The sequence below is a fragment of the Acinonyx jubatus genome, chromosome A3, assembly GCF_027475565.1.
Source record: "Acinonyx jubatus isolate Ajub_Pintada_27869175 chromosome A3, VMU_Ajub_asm_v1.0, whole genome shotgun sequence".
Taxonomy (NCBI): domain Eukaryota; kingdom Metazoa; phylum Chordata; class Mammalia; order Carnivora; family Felidae; genus Acinonyx; species Acinonyx jubatus.
The window spans coordinates 75,347,119-75,370,466 of NC_069388.1; the positions used below are offsets into that span (position 1 = coordinate 75,347,119).

Below are 23,348 nucleotides of genomic sequence, written 5' to 3' on the forward strand. Positions count from 1 at the left end.
CATTTAAAATAAGTTCCTCTCTTTAAATCTTTAAAGTTTCTGGGACAGCAGGCAGGGACTTGGCAATGTGCTGGTAATGTGTTTTAGCCAGGATGGTCTTCAGAAATATGCTTGAGAATTATTAACTCGTCTGGGCATAATTTAGCAGTATTTACTGTCTGTTCCTCTGAGTCATTGCACAATCTGTACTGTCCCGGGGATATTTAGACCTTCCTGGCCTGGTCTGTTTTGTCATGTAATGATATATAAAGATACAACCATTCTTAAAGTGCAAGCTTGTACCCTGTCTAAGTGTGACCTCTTTAAGTTAATTTTTATGCATCAAAGCTATTTGACATTTACCCAAACAAATTCAAGTCTCTTGGAGAGGTTTTTTTTTTTTTCCTTTTTTTTTTCTTAATGACAAAACCACCGTTGATCTGACAGCTTGCTCTCCTGGGAAGAGATATTGTGGGTAGCTTTAAAGCCTTAATGCTTCCAAAGTCCTTTTCTACCACCAGTCCCAAAGCAGTGTGTCTGGAGCCGGGGCAATGCAGCTTGCCACGGTGGCAGCTGGGAGTTTGACAGTGTTATGAAGAATTGCAACTGTTGATCAGTGAATTGTTACAGTGTTGATGACAGCGTTGCAAATTAATTCTGAAATTAACTGAGGGGACATGAAGAGGTCCCACTGCTTCTCTGAGAGAGGAAGGGCAGGGTAAAAATTACCAGTGGAGCGGCGTGAGGAACACATTCAGAAAATTGTGCCTAGTAATCAAGGTGGCGGGTACAATTTCCATCGTCTTTGGGAGAGGCATTTGCCTAAGGAAAATTGGTGGCTGAAAGATACATGTAAAAGAGTTATGACTGAATGTTTTCAGTGCTTTGTTATTTTAGAAATGATTTATTGAACTCATTGCATCTTGGAAAGGAAGAATTAATAGGTTGCTATTTTCCTTCTGTTTCAAAATTAACCCAATATTTTATAAAATTGAAATACTTTTTTAGAGTTTCTTCGATTTCTCCTGCCTTCCTTCTTAGCCTGTCACAGGGTTTTTTTGTTTGTTTTGTTTTTGTTTTTGTTTTTCTTTTATTCTTCTCTCCCTTTCTTTCTTTCTTTCTTTCTTTCTTTCTTTCTTTCTTTCTTTCTTTCTTTCTTTCTCTCTTTCTCTCTTTCTCTCTTTCTCTCTTTTTCTCTTTCTTTCTTTTTTTTTTCCCAGCTGAAAGTACCTTCTAGTGCTCAGTGTTATTTTGGCTATGTGTGCAGAATGCCGTGTACCTAAAACCAGAGGTATCCTTCACCGGTTTGTAATAGCCATTAACATATGCTTTTCCCAAGGTTTCGTGTACTTATTCTGAGCATGTGCCTTTTACAATGCAGAACACAAGAGACTTGTTTTGTAAGATTAATGAAGGTCACCAAAATTCTCAAAAGTATTCTGATAATTAAGGCTTTGTTTATCAAAAACAAGTTATATTAAGAGCAAAAAGATTCATGGTAATTATTCATAATCTTAACAATTCAAGTGTAGCCACCTCATTTGTGCATTTAATTCTTCTTGTTAATGTTTTGCATAAATCTGCATAATTACTTGAGTTGCCTGTTGTAATTTTGACAGCTACTCAGTTCATGTGCACTAAAGTATATCAAAAGCTTGATGTGCTGAATATTTATAATTTTACGTATGTTCTTGGGATAATATTTTTTCAACAATATTTTTAGTTTTTATAAAATTGACACGGTATACTTGGAAACTTTGCCAAACGTGGCTCTCTAAAACAGAGAACTCATGAGGGAAATAGACTAACATTTAAAGGTATAGAACCCACCCGGGGCAAATTTTTTCAGTAATCCAGATGAATTATGCCTGTCATGAATTATTTCTCTCTCTCGATTTCTCTCTGTCTCTCTCTTACACACACATACACACTAAACACCATACAAAAACCTCATCTTATGTTTTTTATAGAAATCTTTTAAAATTAGGGAAACCAGGTTTTCTTTTTCTTTTCCTCTTCTTCTTCTTCTTCTTCTTGTAATTAGTTTGTAAGAGAGAGAATAACCAGATGCTTGACTGGATAAGAGTAACAGTATAATAAATAAATAAGCCCAAGAACCACCCCTAACTCTAAGCAAGTGTAAGCTTGCATTGTCCCCTGAATTCTATGTAGGGCACAGAGGAGGTCAGGATCCATTTCATTATGAAGTTATTAAAATGAGGGGAAATGTTTGACACAACGTATGTTTCTTAGTAGGAGAATTTTTCAGGTAATATGAAATGTCCAAGAAATAGCCAGTTGTAATCAATGCAGTCACAGAGAAATAATAGCAGTAAAAGAAACCCATCAATAAAGTGATATTATGCTTCTTCCAAACTCCTGGTGGGGAAAAGATTTTATGGATTGCGAAAATTCTAACCTCTTCCAGATAAATGAAAGCAGGCATGATTTCAGAGTGATAGCAGATGTTGCAGTTGTTTGTAAATATCCCTGTGCTTGTGAAATATTGAGGCATTTCAAGCCTAGATCTTCGAGGAAATTTTATTGTTTTTGTTCAGATATACTTGGGGGAGTTTCATCAGTCAGTTGAAGTTGTATAATTGATTGTGCTGATATCAGAATTGAAATAAGATATTAAAACAAGGTAAGCTTGAAATTCTTGTCACTGGCATTCTCACAGTTGATTTTAAAATATCTCTGAGGTTCTGTTTTGCATGAAAACACTGTAGTTTCTTCAGAGTGACTGAATTTAAGGCTAATTCTTTGGTTTAAAAAATATTGAAGTTGCTGGTCTTTCATGATGCATACTCTAACATCTGCATACACTATTAAATAGGAGATGACATCCCTTGGAAATCAATTTAATAATTTATCCAATGTTTATAAACAGTGTTATTCTAAGAGCTGATATATAACAATATCCATTAGCTATACATTGGGATTTTGACTCATTACACTTTTTCCAAAATGATATAAATTTATTAGCCTTCCAGTATTAAACAGCATGTCAGTATTTATGAATTATTATAACTTAAATGAAGAAGCCAAAGAATGAAAATGGTTGCCTAAGAGAACAAAGATCTTGTTAGAACTCAGCTCCTGTGAGACGGACATGAGTTCCAGAAGCTTCTCCTACCCCATGCAAATAAATGGCACCAGTAATCCGTTAACAGTTTTTTTTTTTTAATTATTGTTGTTTAAATGCTTCTCAATGCATTGAAAATACCATTCAATTTTATGGAATATGGGGAGGGTGGGGGAGGCTGTTGAATATACATACTTCTATGGGGTTATTTTGCAAAAAAGGGATTCTGTAGGTGCCAGTATCAGAGAAATTTTCCCGTCTTTTTCTGTGTATAGGTGTTTCTGTGTATTTGCGATGTGTACGTGTGTATTTATGCAAGTTGTGCACACACAGACACACACACAGGAAGTTGATTAAAGTTGCAAGTGCAGTCGTGTGCTTATATTTTTCATGTTAATGAGTACACAGATGTAAGTGAAAAATTAAAAGGTGGTTATATTTAGCTATAGCTGTACACTCAGTGTATGTTGCACACAGTAGGAAATGGGCATAAAACCAGTGAAAAAGCCTCAACATTGCAGCTATATGCATTAATTAAAAGAAGTTTGTTAAACTAAATTTGAAAAAAAACTTCTTTAATTGTGTTTACCCAAAAGCCTTTTCTTCCTAATTTAAATAGCATAAACATCTGGACTAAAGCAATATTAGAATCATGGCAGTAGTCAAGCAAATCTTGTGGAAAATAATGAAATTAGATCCCTGGTGTTGTGACAGAGTAAGGGCAGGATACATCAGTTCGATGTTAATAAAATTTCCATGAATGACTGAATACAATTAAGAAATTGTCAGTTGCGGCAATGAACTTTTGTAGCTCATAGATGTTTGCATCATTTGATTATGCTGGCAATTTAAAATTGTTTGTTAGTGTCTGTGTTGGGATATTAATTATGACCTTTATTACAGCCCACAATTAAACTAGTCATACAGCAACAAGCACGCAGTGTTGCAATACTAAAGGGTCTGAACTGTTGAGAGAGGGGTCTTCTGTGTTTGGGCCACCAGTGCCCTTTCAAATTGGAAATGATTGTTAAAGGATGCAGTAGCTAAGAAACTGCAACAACTGGAATGAGTAAGCCCTTTAATACAAGAATTTCTTTTTAATAGTGTTTTAACAGTTTTAATTGCTAACAACATCTGTAAAATTGGAAAAAAAAAGCATTTTTAACTGTGACTCCAAGATAAGCTTTCCCTGTTTCAGGAGGAGAAAACAATTATTCATTGGTTAATTAGCTGTAAACAACTTTTAAAAGACACATCCATTATATATGTAATTATTTGAAAAAAGGCTTTAATGTTATTTGTACTAATGCATAATTATTAGTGCTTGCTAAAAGGATTAACAGTACTTAGATGACCACTATTATTGAAGAGTATCACAGTGAAGAAATGAGATTAGCATCAGGGAGGAATGTATTACGATGAATCAGATAGGGGTTTTTGAGTTGTTTTTTTTTTTTCTTTTTGGCACCCTTTGGTAGAGGTAACGTGGAGTTCTATTACCTTTTCAGAAACAATGTGTGTCCAACTCAAGAAATGGTAGTTTTTCATCTTTATTTTTATGACACATAAAGAAAATATCTCACCAGACAAGAATATATTCCTAGGGTTACATTGCTGCTATGATTTATTTATTTATTTGTAACTCTGAGCACTCTTTTTCAAAAAATCAGCAGTAAATTATATTTTAAACCAGTGGTTATTAAAAAACAAAGTAGTTACCGATAAAACCATCAGCTTTTCAGAGTCATTTGTGCTTATGGCAGCTTTTGTATCATATTTATTAGATCATGTACCTTGTTCCCTGTGGCATGTTTGATAATTCACAACCTTTGGTAGAAACCAAGCACAATAAAAACAAACTATTTCTGCCTGATATTTGGATTTCAGTTGATGAAGTTCATTGTGGACTTGCTTCTAGTGGTCAGGGATTCTGGTTGAAAAAGAACAACTTGGACATTCCAAAGTCAAAGAGTTTGGGTATTGGCTTTTCCCCTGCCCCGTCCTCCACCCCACCCTTTTGCTTAGCTTGCTTTTTACATTACCTTTCATGATTACCTGATACTATTGTTAAAAATACTCAAAAGTTGTGCATTCCATTTTGCAGTAATGTTGATAGATATTGCATAGCCTAGGGGCAAACCCAGGGCTTTTGTACTTGTTGCTACTGCTACTGCTATTATAATTAACTCAGCTTAGGTGGTCCAAAGGCTTGGTTTGGGCTTCCTTACCACAGATGTCTGGATTTAATTCCACTCAAGAGCCCTCCCTTTTAGAAAGAACTGAAGTTCTGGGGCTTTGGTTTCAGGATTTGCAAACCTAAATTTCCCAGGATGCCAGTTAAAATCTCAGTGGTGGCGACATCTTCTTTATCTCTCCTTAAGACAGAGAAACTAAATATTACCTAAGGGAAGGCCACTGAGAGATAAGACCTTGCCTAGAGCACTGTGTAGACAGGAAAACTCTTGCATATCTCTCAATAATACAGGTTTTGCTTCCAAGTCCTTGACCAAGTTTTCTACCCTGAACTAAAAATGTGAGTTAGTGTCCTTGTGAGTCACTTCAGCATCCATTGGAGAGCAATGCTATTTTGAGTTTGAAATTTTTATGGCATTTGGCATGAGCTTGCTATCTCTAAGCAGTAGAGTTTTTTGTCTTAGGTGATACAGAACGAACCTGTTTGGGCTGTCACATTGGCCAAGGGATCTAAGCCAGATTCTCTCCTGGCTTGCCTTGAGAGACCTTACCTGTGACATTATTCTAGTGGCCATTTAAATTTGAGTGTACTTGACTGCTGGTTAATCTTCTGGGTTATTAGATTCCTCCTCTTAATTTCTTCCCTATCTCCGTCATGCAATCTGAATATTTGCAGGAGGGGAAGATGGTGGGAAAATTCACCAACGTAACTCATACATTTATTATGTATTTTTTAACTCCAAATTCAAACCCAGTCCAGGGCCTTTGGCATGGAGGGGGTTCTAAATGGATACTGTAGCACTGTTATTTTCATTCATTGACAGGGAAATTATTACATTTTTAGGAATTTGTGAATTTAAGCATAGATGATTACTTTGAACGTTGGGGTTTCACAAATGGGAAGCCTTGTTGCTCAATTTACTAATTTATTTTGTGATCTGTGACTAAACTGAGTAAAAATGCAAATAGTACAAGGCCCTTTCCATTTTATCACCAGATCAGTTTACTGATGGGAGGATCAGAGTCACTAAACACTCCAACACTCTCGTGATTCCTAAGTAGTTGGGCATTAAAAGCAGCTAAAGTGAAGACTATGAGAAGATTGCGGCGCTTCACACAGGGAGGTTTAAATGAAATCTAGTTATTTATTTTAGGTTTAAAATGAAGAGTCTCCAGCTCAGTTTTATTGGCCATTGTGACAGCACAAACAGGTCTGTTTCCCATCACACGCGACAATAAACTGCATTGCTGGGAGGTGGCAAACTCACGCAAAAAGGAAGGCATTTGGCAAAGGCTGAATGAATAATGCTGCTTAAAGGGACCCTTTTAAATGCCTCTGTATGTTATTTGTATCCAACTTCTGGTTTTTAAAAACTAAACATCACATTTTTGATTCTTCCTCTTCTTTTGTAGGGCACAAATAAGTTTCTTTTTCTATTTATGACATTAAAAATAATTCATGAAAATGTATTTCTTTCATATGTGTATATTAGTATTTTCAGTGAAGCCAGGTCATCAAGGGAACATTGAATAGCGAAACCTGTTACAATCTTGTGCGCGGTTATACATGTTTAGAGATACTATGGGTCAAGTGAAATTCTAATATGATTTAATCAGTCTTCAACAAGGGATTTATTCTAAAAATCCAGTAGAGGGAGTGTGAAATTCCCAGTGGCTGTACATAGATTGCAGATGCCTTTAAGCAGAAATGATGGGAAATAAGTTCCCAATGTAAAAGGATCAACAGCCTAGATTCATCATCTTCTCACACTTCAGAACATGAAAAGATCAGATGTGGCATAAAAGTTGATTTGTTTAACACTGTCTCTTTCAAATGTCTCTTCTTTAAAAATTATTCAATGAAACTAAGTGATGTAGCTCATTTGTGGAATAGGTCAGGGACTGAGTTGCAGGAAGTTCATACATGTGGGTCTACAATCCCTTCCCCAAAGCCCCTGGGGCAGATGTATTTTTGCATTCTGAAATTTTCTATTTTGGAAAGGTAATGTGGTGCGTGTACCACAGATTATGCAGCACCTCCAGCTGGGTCTGGGGCAGCACCCTATAATCAAACACATTCATATTTCTGCATTGCAATGTATGAATATTCACACTGAGTGGGATGAATAAAGACTGGAAATAATCTCCTTGAAATTAGTTCAGGTCTGGTTTTGCTGCCACATGAGTTATGAAAAACCTTTCAGAGCTTTTTGTTTTCAGAGTTGCAGATGGGAGATTGTAGACCAGGATTTCTATACTCGGTCAAACATTCCAGTTATTTTTGGGTGTCATAGTTTTAATCTTTATTCCAGTTGGGTCATAATATATTGCTGTAATCAAACAAGCAACCAGGGACAAATGTGACAAGAACCTTATTGGAAGACCCAATGTTTTGTTTTGTTTTTAATAAAAAGTCAACAAAAATTAACCAATATGAGCCAAGCACTGTGCTAGAGGCCCAGGGGTATGCTAGAGGAATAGAAGCATGGTCTCTGTCCTTGTAGAATTTATAATGACTTTGGGCATATGAGACTTTGTCTCTTTTCCTCTCCTTCTCTCCATCTCTCTCTCACACACAGAATAATATCAAGACACACACACACACACACACACACACACACACAGGTACAAATGCTAAATTGAGTGTCCCAAAAAATACGTGCTTTAAGTGTGCAATGGCAAAGAGGTTTAAAATCACCTGCCAAATCCTATTGATTGGCAGTGGCTGCTTCTGGTGTTATATTGAGGCTTCTGAGATAAGTCTGAGATTAGTTGCAAGAGGCTCCTTATTGATTATCAATGCATGCTATGGTGGTAGGAGAGTGGAATGACAACAGATATGCCATCTGTTTGCCATCCCTTTGTATCTAGGCCTTCATATCTAGGTAGTCCAAGTCATTGATTTTTCTTTCTTTTTTAAAAAATGTTTTAATGTTTATTTATTTTTGGAGAGAGAGAGAGACAGAGTGTGAGCAGGGGAGGGGCAGAGAGAGAGAGGGAGACAGAATCCAAAGCAGGCTCCAGGCTCTGAGCTGTCAGCACAGAGCCTGATGCGGGGCTTGAACTCACAACTTGTGAGATCATGACCTGAGCTGAAGTCGGATGCTTAACCGACTGAGCCACCCAGGTGCCCCAGTCAATGATTTTTCTTAAGAGGGATATCTTATTGCTGCTGCTGTTACACAGTTGTTGTTGTTGTTGTTGTTATTATTATTTTTAATCATTTCATGCCAATTTAAAAAAGTCCCGAGAGAGTTATTTTAGAAAGTTTAAGAACATAGTCATGGAATTGTGTGGTTATAACTTGATGATCCCTTAAATAAACATTTCTTACTTTTTTGTGTGTGGAATTCTGATGTGGTAAATTGACATGAGTCTGGAACAATAAAATTCAGTGTAGCAAGTTAGATTTATAATGCCATTGATGAGTAGTTGAAAATCTCTTCAGTTTAACTTTTTTGTTGTTTTTTCATTTTTTTTTTGTTTTAATAGGAGTTATCAAAATGTAGTACTTCTAATTAAATGTGCACCTCTCTTTTAAGAAACAATCCATTTGGGGGCTGTTACCCTAATTATTACCTTCTTTTATTTCTTTTTGTCTTTCCCTTGTTATTTCAGGAGACTGTTTGCAGTTGGTGTATTGAAATAGAAAGGCTTTATAACCTTGTTGCTAAGACCACCCTCTGAAATGTTCTCAGTCCACCCTCTGAAATGTTTAATTGTGATGAGCACAGGATGTTGGAAAAGACCTCATTCCAATGTATTGTTATGAAATATGCATATATACATGTGTATGTATATATTGTGTGTGTGTGTGTGTGTGTGTGTGTGTGTATAAACGTGGCAAGCATTATTTAATGGCAAGGATGTAACACTCCGCGTGACTTTCCTCTGTCTCCCTTACCCCAAGCATTCTCATATGACCTAATCACAGAAAAACGTGTCAGATTTTCCTAGCTCTGGAGTTTGACCTCTTCCCATAAGAATTGGGTTTTGACATACGCTTTCTCCATTTCTGACTGTAATATCTTGAGATCTTATTTGAGAGATTTTTTTTTCTCTTGAAGTTTTATTCTCAGGTTTGGAAGGAAAAAGATTCTTTTAGCCTTGTAAATTGTTTCATATTTTGCAGGTACATGATAAATTGTATGGTGATATAATTTTATATCATTAACAAATACTGAGCTGAATATTTTAAATGAATTCTGAAAAGTTCAAAGTTCCCTGCTGCTTGTGTGAAAGGTTAGGCCATCACATTTAAAACAAGACAAAATGGAATAATAGAGGAGCCACAGGCATCTTTTATTTCTATATCTTTGGGAAACAGCAGCAGGGATCAAACAGTTTAGCTATGACAGTGCCCTCCTAACCTGCCGTGTACCTCTTTGGGCGTGAGAATGGACAATCCAAGGGACCAAAAATGTGCTCATCCAGACTCTTTTGAACATCAAACTGGGCAATCATATCTATACCCAGGGGAAGCTGATTCATGGCTGGCCACAGAATGGCAATGCAGGCAACCAAATGAAATGGATTATAAAATTTGATTGGTATAACAAATCGAAGTTAAAATGTCCCCTAGTGCATTTAATACTGAACTGGGAAATTGTGATCAGATAGTGTGGAATTATAAATTTTTTTTGCCAAAAAATAGAATATTGGCTCATATACAAAAGACTTTGAGAAGAAATAGAAAAATAAAACTACCAGTCATTACCAGATATCAGCAAATAGACTTTATAATCAATGTAATACAGGTTTATTTTAAGCCTGTATTAAGTATATAATAATCTCAAATTCACCCTAACTCAATTGGTTACTGGGAGATATATATAAATAAAATAATAAACAACTATGTTATTCAAAAAAAAATAATGAATAAAAATGCATCTTAAATTCTTCCAGCTTTGAGTCTATTTTGAAATTCATACAAAAATTACATTAGACAATTTTAACATTCACAAATACAAGTAAAGTACTACTTCTATAAGATAAACACAAGGATTATAGTTGACTTTATATTTTAAAAAATAAATTAGGTAGAACAAACATTTGGTGTTAAGTATTTAACTTGGTTCTAGCTATGTATGCATGTGTTTTTCTTTTGCTAGATCCCTGTAGTACCTAAAAACAGACTCATGAATCTCAAATTATACAATTTGACTAAACAGAGGAAACTGTTAATGCATAGAGTATTAATATATTTCCATTATATTGAGGTACATATGGTTTTATTGAGTGTATTTACTGTTACAGACACATTTGATGATATCATGTCCACACTTTCACTATGTTTTGTGTGTGTCAAATTAGAACATTCTTTATGTCTGTTCACCCATCTAAATATGCTAAAAGTCCATTGGTAGCTTCATATATGTATTGACATCTATATAGTGCCTGTGGCAGCCGTGAGGATATACCTGTAACTACAGGGAGTGTAATTGACTGAGGTCCCTGGTTTTAGTGCTCTGAGGTCCACTTCTGAGTTTACTGTAAGGCCATGCCTCCTAGATGGCTCAGCCAATCACTGAGCTTGGCTTAGTAGTTAGAAACGTACTAAGTCAGGCCACTTTCTGGGATCTCCTTTGACAGATGACTTTGGCACAAGGACTCCCCACGGCTTGCTGAACCTTTCTACCAGGGCAGCCTAGGAGGCTTCTATCCAGACTTTCTTCCTTCATGTTCAGACTGCATCATGGTATGAGGGCTCTCTTTGCCTCTCCTAAAATCCCATTTTGGCATCTGCTTTGCATAGGACCCAGACTAACACAGTGCTTTGGTTTATTCTTATTCTTTGGGGATTTTAATTATTTGTCAACTTTCTATCACTTTCAACAGACTATAAGCATTGAGGTGCTCAATAAATGTTTTAATGAATTCATGAATGAATGGATGGCTTTTTGAGCAAGATTCACAGATAATGAAACTCAAATATGATGTGGTCTTTGTCAACTATATACTCCCAGTTTTACCCGATCTCTATCCTTAAAATGTTTTGAACTTAAGATTTTAGTGATATTCAAACCAGAATATAGCTTGTGACTCACCCCAGTTAGGGCCATATCATTGCATTTTAGCTGCTGACTAGTCAGTGACAGCCAACATGTATTTATGAGACACCTGTAATTATTCTTGGCTGGGAAAAGTGGAGGATTACGGAGATATATAAACATAGTGTTTGCCCTCAAGATGCTTACCATCTCAGTTGACTAGAGACAAAATTTACAAGCAACTACCATCTATTAGCAATTAGGCAGACTAACAGCATGTGGAATTTAAGACAAAGAACCTTTCATATATAGCCAAGAGCACTCACAGATGAGTAGTTCACTTGCATGCAGAGTCTATATGGCTATGTTTTCTCAATAAAATGAAACACTATTCCCTGCTCACTTAGTTTCCCAGGATGGTGGACTTCTTGTTAGTAACGTAGAATACTTGTGTCCTGATTAGAAAGTGCAACCCGATATTGGCTGTTTATTCTTGCTATTCAAAATTTTGTAGGCACACTAGCAGTATTAACAGCATTACCCCTGGAGCTTGTTACAAATGCAGAATCTCACAACTAACCCCAGAACTACTCAGTCAGAATTTTTGTCCTTAACAGGTGACTCGCATGCACATTAACATTTGAAAAGTGGTGCCTTGGAGTCTGATGCTCACACTCTTGACTGTTCTGTTTCTGTAATGAAACTTAGATCACAGCAGTCCACAATTACCAGGAATCTCACACTGAGTTGCAAGGAGTCCTGACTGAGTGCTGGATCCCAAACCTGATGGATCAACACTTTTTCATTAACTCTTTAAAAATTATATTTATTTACTTTCTATATCCTGCACTGTTACCCCAAAAAATTTTTATCTTCATTTATTTTGTGCATCCATTAGCAAGATGTGTTACCAAAAAGAAATTCTAAAATATATGTAATACAATACTTTTAAGGTAATAATAATAGAAACCAAAAATAATAATGATATTGTTGGAAATAAAGGTGAAGAAAAATATGGATAAAAAACAGAAGCTAAAGGAGAGGAGGGTACACAAAATCCATGCAGAGAGATCTAGTACCTGTGTGTTCTTTTGCAATAAAAAGATTGTTGAGGACAGTGCCTGTTATGCTAGTCCGTGCCACCTGTAATAATATCTCCATGAGACAGCCTTCTAAAATTTAGTGCCAGGAAAATCTTTGTCTAATTTGAAGAACTATTGTGCTCCTGTCTTTATGATAATAAGCTTATATAAATTACCAATGTTTCTCTCTTTTCCTAACTGCTAGGAAGCACAGGGCCAAATTTTTTGACAACTATTTTAACCTTCACAACTGAAACATTTCATTTTCTTTCCTTGAATACTTAAAATGATTTAATCTTATTGTATGTATGTTCTGTATCATAACCCAGTTCAGATCACTTTTGGAAGTGTTTCTGTAATGAATAATGACTATTATATCAACATATAATCAATCAACACATTTTGTTTCCATTCTGACATTGGAAAGGATGAATGGTGACTTTTTTGCACCAGTAAGAAAAGTGGATTGCTCATTTCCTCTTAACCAATCTGATCCAAATGGTTTCAGAATTTGGAGCATGCCCAGTAGAGAGTGAATTCTAACAGAGAGGAAATGATTAAGGAATAATGTTGAGAGCTATACCTAAAGGAAAGACAGGAGTGACTGTGAAATTGGACATAGTCAGAGGAACTTATGTAGTTGTGTATGATGCCCCACTGTAATCTCTATGGATCAACTTCCCTTATGTGCCAATGTCAGCCTACAGAGGTGAGATAGCAGAGTGTGCCATTTTCAGTGTAGATAGTGTAGATACATTCACGAGTAAGATGAGAGTCCCACAGACTGTTTCTTCTGCAGAAAGATGTGTTTTTGTGGTCATGGCCATGGAAAGATGGAGGTAGGCTACCTAGCCATGTGTTTTCATTTGCTTTAATACTTGAACATTGCCATTCAATTCCGTCCATTTAAGCCTTTGGGTCTTGATTATATAGAGATCATCTGACTTACATTACAGTTTAATTAATTTCCTGCATTTGCTCCTTGGATGAAAGAAATGTTTGTGATAGATTTTGATGTATGCAGAGGGGCTAAGGGGTGTGAAAGCATGAACTTTGGGGACAAAAGGACAACAGTGAAGGTAGTTGTGTCGGAAGATAGGAGGAAGAGAAAGTTTTTTCAGTGGGTACTTTCTGCTCTTCCAGATCAGGAAGGGATAGTGGTAGGTTTTTCTTATTTCTCTATTATTTGTTTGTTTGTTTGTTTGTTTGTAAGCTGGTTGTCAGAGTGGGCAGGGTGTTTTTCAAAAAGAATCCCAACAGCCTCAGTACAAAACTATTTGCCATATATCCATATATCTTCTTGTTCAGTTCTGTGAGTTAATTAAGATCTGGGAGTCAGCCTTAATTCTAGATTGTCTTGCTTGTAGCCAATTGTGTTAAACATTAATGTAATTGAAACTTTATCTTTTTAAAACCTGTGAATAATTCAGTTTTGTTTTCCAAAGTATTTTCCCTTAAGAATACTAATATCAAAAATACAACATATATCAAACTTTAAGAGTTTATGGTCACAGAAGTTACCTGTGAACAGGATAGCCTTTTTCTGCATAAGTTTTAAGTGAATAATTATTTGTATGTATATAATAAATACTAGGCAGTTTGGCTTTAGTTTTTCAACTATTATATTGTAATTATCTTTTTAAATAGAATTTTAACTAAATTTGCAATATCTTACTAAACTTCTAGCATTAATATTGTTTATGCATGTTCAGTGGCATTCAGGTTTCTTGAATGTTATAGGTAGAACTGTAGGCCAAGCCTGTATAGAAGTCTTGCCTCTATTTTTATTTCCTCCATTGGGTAGCATTTATTTTATAATTGATTGTCAGCCTGTAATTTTTTGCCTTGGTATATCTTTAACATTTTACAGTTTGCATTAATTTTTATAATATTTACACCCTACCCTTTTGATGCATTTTTTAAAATAGTGAAATGAAGTGAGATGATCTTTATTTAATTATGTCTTACTGCACCAGAGGTTCTCAAGCAGGGTTGTACAGTAAAGATACTTGGGGAACTTTCAAAAATACAGGTGTCCAGGCTGTACCCAGATTAATTTAAGTTAGAATCTTTGGACCCAGGAATCAGAATTTTTTTTTAAACCTCCCCAGCTAATTCCAACATGTAGCCGGGTTTGAGAACCATTGGATGGGGCAGAAAAGCACATCTGCTCTGAGCCACTCCTGATGGCTTCAAAATTGATTTCAAAAAAGATTCTGTGCCTGGGGCTTCATACCCATTTGGTGTGTTCCTATCTTGCTTCCTAAATCAATTTCAAGCCAATAATAGCTTGAACCAGTATAAAAGACAGTGGGAGTATTTTGTAGCGAGTTTTACCTAAGAAGTCATTGACTTATTACAATACAAGGAATTCCAAACGTTGAGTCTTTTCATAGGCATAATTGATTGCATCTGAAGTTCATTATAAGTGCTCTATCTAGGAAATACCCAAGTAAGCATTCCACTGAATTAACATTCAACATTCAAATTGGGTCTACTATTCACAAATTATGTATGTGAACCCATGGGGCAGGCATACATACAGATATAAAATTTAGATATATAGATACATATCTGAGAATCTTTCCTAGAGCCCAGAAGAATTGGTTAGTCTAGGTTGGTGCCAGGAACCTTCAAATTGGAGGCAGGAGCCTGAACTTTCTTTTCTTCTGTGTCTGCTTCTGCCTGAAAATTCTGTCAACTTTATTATGTAGACAGTTAAAAATGTAAAATCAGGTGAGATTGATTTCTCCTCTCTCCACCGCCCACATTTTTTTTTTTAAGTGCAGAATCTCTGGATAAATATCCTTAAGTAAGAAAGTTTAAGTGCCTACTCTGACAGTTACAAATAATTTTATACAATAGGCAGACAGACAAATTGTGCTGATTGTCTGTATTTCTTTAAAAAAAAAAAAGGAGAGAGGGAGAGAAAGTCTGGTCTGGAGACTAGAGTAAATCACAAAAGTGATCTCAAGTGAACAGAGATAGATTTCTGGAATACGGTGTGCAATGAAACCACTGACCTCTTATACACGGGTTCATGTCTTTTTCTACAGAAACAGATGGGTAATAGCATAATGCCGAAATCATGCTCTACATAATATGGACCTAGTGATTGCAGACCTGATTGCTTGCCATATGGTTGCTGAAGGGTTGAAGAGAAAATGGGATGATATGCAAACCCTTAAAAGCAACATTTTTATTGAATGGCCATTACATTAAAATCCAAACTCTGCAAATGAAGGCAGGAACTGTGGTGAATAATGATGAAATAACAAAGCAATAAAAACAGCAGCAGCATTGTATGTATTTTGTTTTCGATATGCAAACTAAGGGCAGACTTATTTTTGTCACTTTGCCTAGCATTATTATGAGCATTAGGGGGTAAGGTGGTGGGACATAAATGCCTTTAGGGCAGAAATACTGTATGTGTGGAGCATTGCTGCATTCCACTAGGTCAGAGAGAGAAGGAAATAATCACTTGTCCCAGAGGAACTGAATTTGACTCAAAAGCTACCTGCAGTATGTGACTAACCTCCGTGAAGTTCAGTATATCAGCAAGAAGCTGGTAGAAAAACCTGTTTTAGAGTCTAGTGTGATAATGCAGAATGAAGAAGCTTGTTTACTTTTTGCCTTTGAATTTCCTCATGCAGATTTTGCTGTTGCCTCACTGTTGGCAAACAGGTGTACGGGATAAGGTGGATACCATTTCCCAGAGCACATTACAGTTTAGTTGAGCAGCTGTGATCTGTTTTGCTCTGAGTTTTGTTTTTAGTGTGTTACCGGGAACAAATAGTTTTTTTTCTTTAAAGAAATTTATTTTATTAGTTTGCTTCAAATTTGCATATACTTCATTTCCTGTTTTTTTTTTTAATGAATGTCTTTCAATCATGCAAAAATCTTAAGAGTTTGTGTTCTCAGAAATGGAACTCAAGTACATTAAACTAAACCTACGAAGAGTGTATGGAGGGTAATATGCTGAGAGGTAAAATCTGAGGACTTCAGTGAGAAGTATTTATTTTAGCATGTGTGAGCTACTGATCAGGACCAAACATTTGAACAGTGTGTGTTAGTGTGCTCACTAACCTATGTGGATTTGGGGAATTTATATTCCTGAGTGCCTACCTGTGAAGGTTCACTCCTCAAGAAAGGGTTTTTTTTTTATTCAACACCCACAAATGACATCTTACTGTGAATTAACTTACTAAATTTTATAGATTTTTGTTTTAATTTCTAAGAGTTAAACTATGTGATAAGTAAGCAATTTGAAGAGTTTGCTTTTATTTTCCTCATACTTGATTTCTTCTGAACATGACCACTGTTGTAATTCCTATTTCCAGAAGCAGAAAGGTCCTGAGAGAGTTTTAAAGTTCAAGATGAAAAAGATTCTGGACCTCTTGTAAATACTGCACTTGACCATTGTTTATAAAAATTTTATTTGGAGGAAGAGATTGATGTTGGTTAATATGAGAATGGGGAATATCCTTTAATATACCTTGATTCTTTCCCTAATTGTTAAAGATGGTTAAGAATTGTTTTATTAAGTTGAAACTGTCCATTGTCAGGCTAAGTTACTGATATTTCAGTTCAGGGATTCTTAAACTGGAAGGCCGGTTAAAGCACAAATCACCTCACCTAACCTAGAGTTTCTAATTCAGTAGGATCTCCATGGGGTGGGTTATAATTTGCATTTTAACAGTTTCTCAGTTGACATAGATGCTGTGGATTCCTGGAACTACACTTTGAGAACCCCTCGCTATGTTTTTAGTGCCTAGTTGTCAGGCAGAAACCTTAGTGGTATCAAATATTATTTATTTGAACAAGGAAAAAGTTTTGCGAGCCTTCAGTTTATTTGATGTTTAAAAAATAATGGCTTGTACACCTAAGGCAGCTAATGAGGCCACACTGGGCAAGCACAAGACAGCTTTGTCTAAATTAGCAGTGGAGGTGCAGGTGGAACCACCTTAGCCCTGATGAGAGAACTTTCCATGTTTCCTCACTGCTAAAAGCTATCAGCCAGGTCTGCATCCTGTGACAACATGCATCACTCTGATTTAGTAGCTTAGAGTTATGCACCTTCAAAATCCCATTTGCTTTTGCTGGAAAAATAAGAATTTCTGTAGCACCGTTTAAAGAACTCCCGACCACTTAAATGAATCCTGGAATTGTTAGCATTTCATCAGCCTCATTGCTTTTATTACTTTCTGTGGCCTAAAGACATATGGCAAACGTAGTATATAGTATTTAAGACATTTTATGTATGGCAAAGAGTCTCCCTCCCCCCCCCCCCCACCGTGATGAGGAGCATTTTCTTCCTGCCTAGAAAGCTGATTTTTATACAGCTTGACTAGTGACATATCTCCTGTGTGGCAGAAATAAGTTTTGCATAACTTTTAAGAGCCCAGGCTGACCTATTTAACAGATACCCAGTGCTACATAATGTATTTAGGTCAAGCATTGTGTTTGAGCTCCTCATCACTCTTGTACTAGTCTTGCATTCTGTGAAAACCTCAGGTATATCACAGATACAGATATAGGCCAAGGGATGTTGTCTGATATCAAAATGTAATAAATCTCTATATAACATAATTATCATGTCATCCAATCCTACTGCTAGAGTTAAAAAGGAATCTTAGATTTTAATGAAATATCTGCCCTACTGATTTTACTATAAGGCATTCACAATGCTGCTATTAACACCGTGCTATAACTGGGCTACTGTAAAACATCAGTCAAGTGAAAATGCTTTTGAGTGTCATTACTATTTGGAATACTTTTCTTTAAAAATTAAAATAAAATGGTCTGCTATCATATTTTTGTAACTTTTTACCTGAGTAGTCGAATGATTAAGTTTTGACACATGCCTCTCAGGGTTGGGTTTTTTCCTAGCAGAAATTTCTCAGGTAAAGGTTGAAGCCTGAATATGGGCAGTGTCATTATCCTAATATGTTGGGAGATGAATCCATCCATCTTATAACAATACCTTATTGCCTCCAACGATCTTAAAATTGTATGAAAGTAAATGTGAACTTGAAATGAGATGTTGAGAAAATGCAATTTAAAAATTATTCTAAGCTAGCTTTTAACATATATTTATCAGTCACATTTCTTCCCCCTGTCTAATTAGAGAACATTGATTTTTTTTTTTTAAGAATTGGTGCTAATATCCTTTTATTTTTATGTTCATGTCTCCCATCGTCTCCTCTAAGATATCAAAACAAGTGCCTTGAGCTTCAGGTAAACCTATATCTGAAAGGGATAAGAAAAAAAAGCTTCTCATTTAATTCTTTAGCTTTGGTATGTAATATACCATTATTCCCATTTTATCGCTTGTAAACTAAGATCCACTTGCCTACCAGCGTAAATCCATTGTATACCATAGGTTAGAAATCAACTTCCTGCCTCATCGTGTAGTTATACCTTGGCTGCAGTACTCAGGCTGTAAAATCAGTGGGTCTCAACCCTGGCTGCACATTAGAGTCACCTGGGGAGCTTTTGAAAAAAATACCAGTGCCTGGGCCCCACCCCAGCCCATTAAGTCAGCATCTCTGGGGACAGGGCCTGGGCAAGGATTTTTGTTTTTAAAGCTCCCCAGGTGATTCTAATTGTGCAGCCAAGGTTGAGAACCACTGTTTAAAGTGAAACAACGTAGAAGTTCATCCTCAGTCTTACCCAGGAATCACTTTGTCAGCGTCCACATTTTTAGTCACAGATTGCTAGCTACTCTTACACAAAAGAAAATTAATTATACCCATGGAGGGAAGGAGAATCTATGGTATAAAATTCAATTCGGTAACCTACTTACACTGAGAATGGGGCACTTGACCAAGGCTTGAGGAAAAAAAGCTCCGACCAAGTTCAATATGAAAACGATGACTGTCCTGGATGTCTTCCCCCTGCCTTTGATTTAGAGCAAGAATTGGTGAAACAGGGCATTGAATGCACAAAGCCAGATGAGTTACTCACCCACTCTCTTCCCTCATCATTGTCTATAAGATGGTGATAGGAATAGGGTGGTTATGAGAGTAAAGAACTTAACAGATCCATGTATTGAAGGCATGAAATAAGTGTTTTAAGAATTAAGGATCACAGTTTCTGCTTTGGGCCAATGACAAAGCAGTAAAATTGCCTCTCATTACTTTTGTTTCTGTATACCAAAGGGATAGATTAAAGTGGATATCAGTAGGTATAGTATGCATCTTAAAATCAAATGTCAGTGACCTTTAAATGAGCTGTTTGGACTATTTGTGTGTTCTCTGAAGATACTTGAAAAATGAATTCCTCCTCTTCACTTTCCCCTTCCTATTACTGTTTTTTTCTTAGATGAACGTGATGTTAAAAAAAACAGCTTTATTGCTGTCATGGTGGGACAAGATCTTGTTGGGGGTAGGGCACATATCCAAGAGCATAACTTTGTGAATAGCGGCCATGGCATAGTAAATGAGGAATTCTATGTGAGGTGTGGTTAGTGTACTTCCATATCCCATACACTGCTGTTGCCCATGTTACTTGGATTTTATAAACCTCTACGTTTGTTTTTGTCCGTCTTCCAGAAAGTAAACACATATTTACTCTGTGTATTGTTTCTTTACTATGATTTTTTTGGTTAATTATTTGAAAATATCATTTATCAACCTTAACCATTAGCAATTTGTCACTTGCATATTTTACATCACTGGTCATTTATTATCTTTTATTTTTAAAATACTAGTAAATTTACTGGCATTTCAAAATAAAAGAAAGATAGCAAATTTTATTGACCTTTTTAAAACACATATGTGCATATGTGTGAACTTCAGCTATCACATGGTCTATTTCTAATGTCCTGGTCTGAAGTCCACCACCGAATTGGTAGATTTATTATTTTTTTAAAAAATGTGTTGGGGCGACTGGGTGGCTTAGTCGGTTAAGCGTCCGACTTCAGCTCAGGTCACGATCTCACGGTCCATGAGTTCGAGCCCCGCGTCAGGCTCTGGGCTGACGGCTCAGAGCCTGGAACCTGCTTCTGATTCTGTGTCTCCCTCTTTCTCTGCCCCTCCCCCATTCATGCTCTGTCTCTCTCTGTCCCAAAAATAAATAAACGTTAAAAAAAATTTTTTTAAATAAAAAAAAATAAAAATAAAAAAATGTTAAGATGGCATATAAAATTTTTTTCTTTAAAGAAAGATACTTAATTTTCTTTTGTAATCATGACAAGATTTTTACAAATACAGAGGCTTTTTAAATCATTCAATTTAAATAATTTATAATAATGCTGTTTTTTACTCTATAATCTTAACAATGTGGAGAAAAGCTGCATTGAAGTGAAATGGGTAGTGTACTTTTTGATTCAGTCCCATTCAAAAGCATGACCCCAGTCTGAGAATCTATATATTAATTTAGGTGCATTAAACATTCTCCCCTCACAGAAAAACAAAAAAGACCAACTGCCCTCAGAGGAGAAAATCCTGCCACATGGTGCGCCTTCATTCTCATCCTTTTGTCCCATTCCCAAAGCTTCCTCTACGAGTCTTCCATTTTGATTAACAGCCTTTCTTAGGAAGTGGGAGGCAGAGACTAAGATGCTAAACTCTCTCTGAAGTGTGTGCTAAATGATTCACAACAGTGTGAATGAATCAATTTCTGCAAGCATTCCCAACCTTTTAAATATGTAGTCTGCCAAATCTTTGTTGGATTACATTCAATAAAGAAAAAAAAGCACCTTTCTCCATGGCACCTCTTTCCACACAACCCACAGTATGCCAGCCCTTTGAATTTCAGCTTCATTATACTTGCCCCAGAGATAGACAGTGTTTGGGGGAAGCATCTACTATTAATTGGTCTTGACATTTCAATGTGTTAAGGTTTGCCTCTTTCATTTTCATCATTGCCATTACTATTGGGGTTCATTTTAGTGGCCTCAAATGTTTATTTTAAGAAACTGCCAGAAATAAGAGAAACTGAACATTCCTATTGATGCACAAGTACATAATGCTGAAGAGGGATTACCTTCTCCCAAATGGAAGTGAAATATCTTTTTCTGAGTATTTCTTTTTGAGGGAAAACAAGTCAGCAACAAATGTGCTGTTTACACTTAGCTAATTGTGCATTTAGGCAAAGGTTGCCCAATTTTTAAATGCATCAATGTAAATAATTAGAGTTCATTCTCAAAACTGATCTGAGAACTAAGTTGAATCTCCAAACGGTGTGATATAATTTAAGGACCAGTATTTACTTAGGGGAAGTTGGTGCCTATATTCCAAAGGCAGCAACATCAACACTCAGGGGTTGTCTTTTATTCTGTTGACCAGTGATGTTCTCCCTCCATATGGGAGTATATTTCAAGATTGGTATCACTGTTTAGAGCAAGGACTCTCATGATTCCCTGTGTGTAACTTAGGAGCAGTCAAACCTACAATACCTAAAACTCAGCTTAAATTCATTATCTCCATTCCCCTTCCCCTACCAAAAAAACCCTCAGTTTCCCTTTTTATATTCTGTGTCTCTCTTAGTGGTATCACCATACCCCAGTCATCTAGGCTAGAGAAGAGGTTTTGTAGAAGGGAGGTTATGAACTACACATAAAGAAGGTTCAAAGACTAGTATGACATCACTAGAGGAGTACCTTTAAGGTTTCGTCTGCAGACATCTACACCAGAATGACACATAGTGTTTTGCTAAACTGAGAGATACCTAGCCTGTCTTCAGATCTACTGAATTCGAGATGCTGAAAGTGTGGCCCAGGAATCTTTATGTTCACAGGCTCCCCGGGTTAGGCTTGCTCAAGTTTGAGAACACTGTTGTTGAGTTTTAACATTCTGTTTGACATCTCTCTTAATTTTTACAACTAATCATCCAATCCCACTGCATAAGCAAGACATTTATTCTGAGCATACATTTGTTACTGAACTCCATGATAAGAAAAGAAGTATGGCTATCATGTAGTTATCAACATAGGAAAAGAGGGAGAAAGTTTGAATATTATTAGGTCCCAATTGTTTTAAAGAAATCTCTCATGAAAACTGGAGGATTCCCATTACGAAGAAAAGAAAATTCAAGTCATATTAGCTAATGAAGTTTTGTGGTTTGAGCACGACATCTTCATATTCTCCCCCTGGGTCATCTCTATCCCTCCCTTTTCTCTCCCCCTTTCCCTCTGTGCTTCCCTCCTCATTATAGAACTGTTGTGAGGTATCATAGAATTTATGCTCTGAAAGTTCATTTCTTTCTGTGGCAAATAATCATCTTAAGTAGCACCAGGGTTTTTTTCTTTTAGAGGAGAATCAAGAAATTTCACCTAGACACAAATTATATTTAATATCCCTGAATGGGGTAATGGAGAATATCAACACCTTGTGTAAGAATACAAGGTACTGTGGAGGCACGTGGGTGGCTCAGTTGGCTAAGCGTCTGACTCTTGATTTCAGCTCAGATCATGATTCCATGGTTTGTGAGTTCAAGCCCCGCATTGGGCTCTGCGTTGACAGTCCAGAACCTGCTTGGGATTCTCTCTCTCTCCCTCTCTCTCTGCCCCTCCTCTGCTCATGGTCTCTCTTTCTGTCTCAAAATAAAAAAAATAAAATAAACTTAAAAAAAGAGTACAAGGTACTGTGGTATTTATGTTGGGGTGCAAGGAGATCTGATTATTATATTTAAAGAATAAAACATTTTTTATTTCTTAGTATTATAAAATATTACTTTTTATTTTTCATTTCACAGTTTACAGAGATTTAAATTTAGAGTTTATTTTTTGCAGAAAGTAGGGATGTTTCCCATTTGGTAAGAAATGGAGGTTAATGATTTACTAAGCTCTGTAACACTCAGTTGGGATGTGGACAGGGAAGGCCAAAGTTTCTAGGGGGTTACTATCATAAAATAATATTCCATTTTTTTCCATTGCCAAAGTAGAGGGTTCATTGTATCTCCTGTGCAGACTAGAGTGGTTGAGTTATACACTTTTCCCTAAGAATGCCATCCAAATTTCATTCTTTGAACGATTAAAGCCAAGAAGCCCAGAGAAGTAAAAATACATCTAGATGG

At 36.3% G+C, this 23,348-nt stretch overlaps 1 long non-coding RNA gene across 2 annotated transcripts in view; it reads left to right on the plus strand.

Moving 5' to 3' along the window:
• Positions 1-23,348, plus strand: part of LOC106976764 (uncharacterized) — a 593,570-nt gene that overhangs the window by 181,998 nt on the left and 388,224 nt on the right. The gene's annotated exons all lie outside the window — the stretch shown is intronic.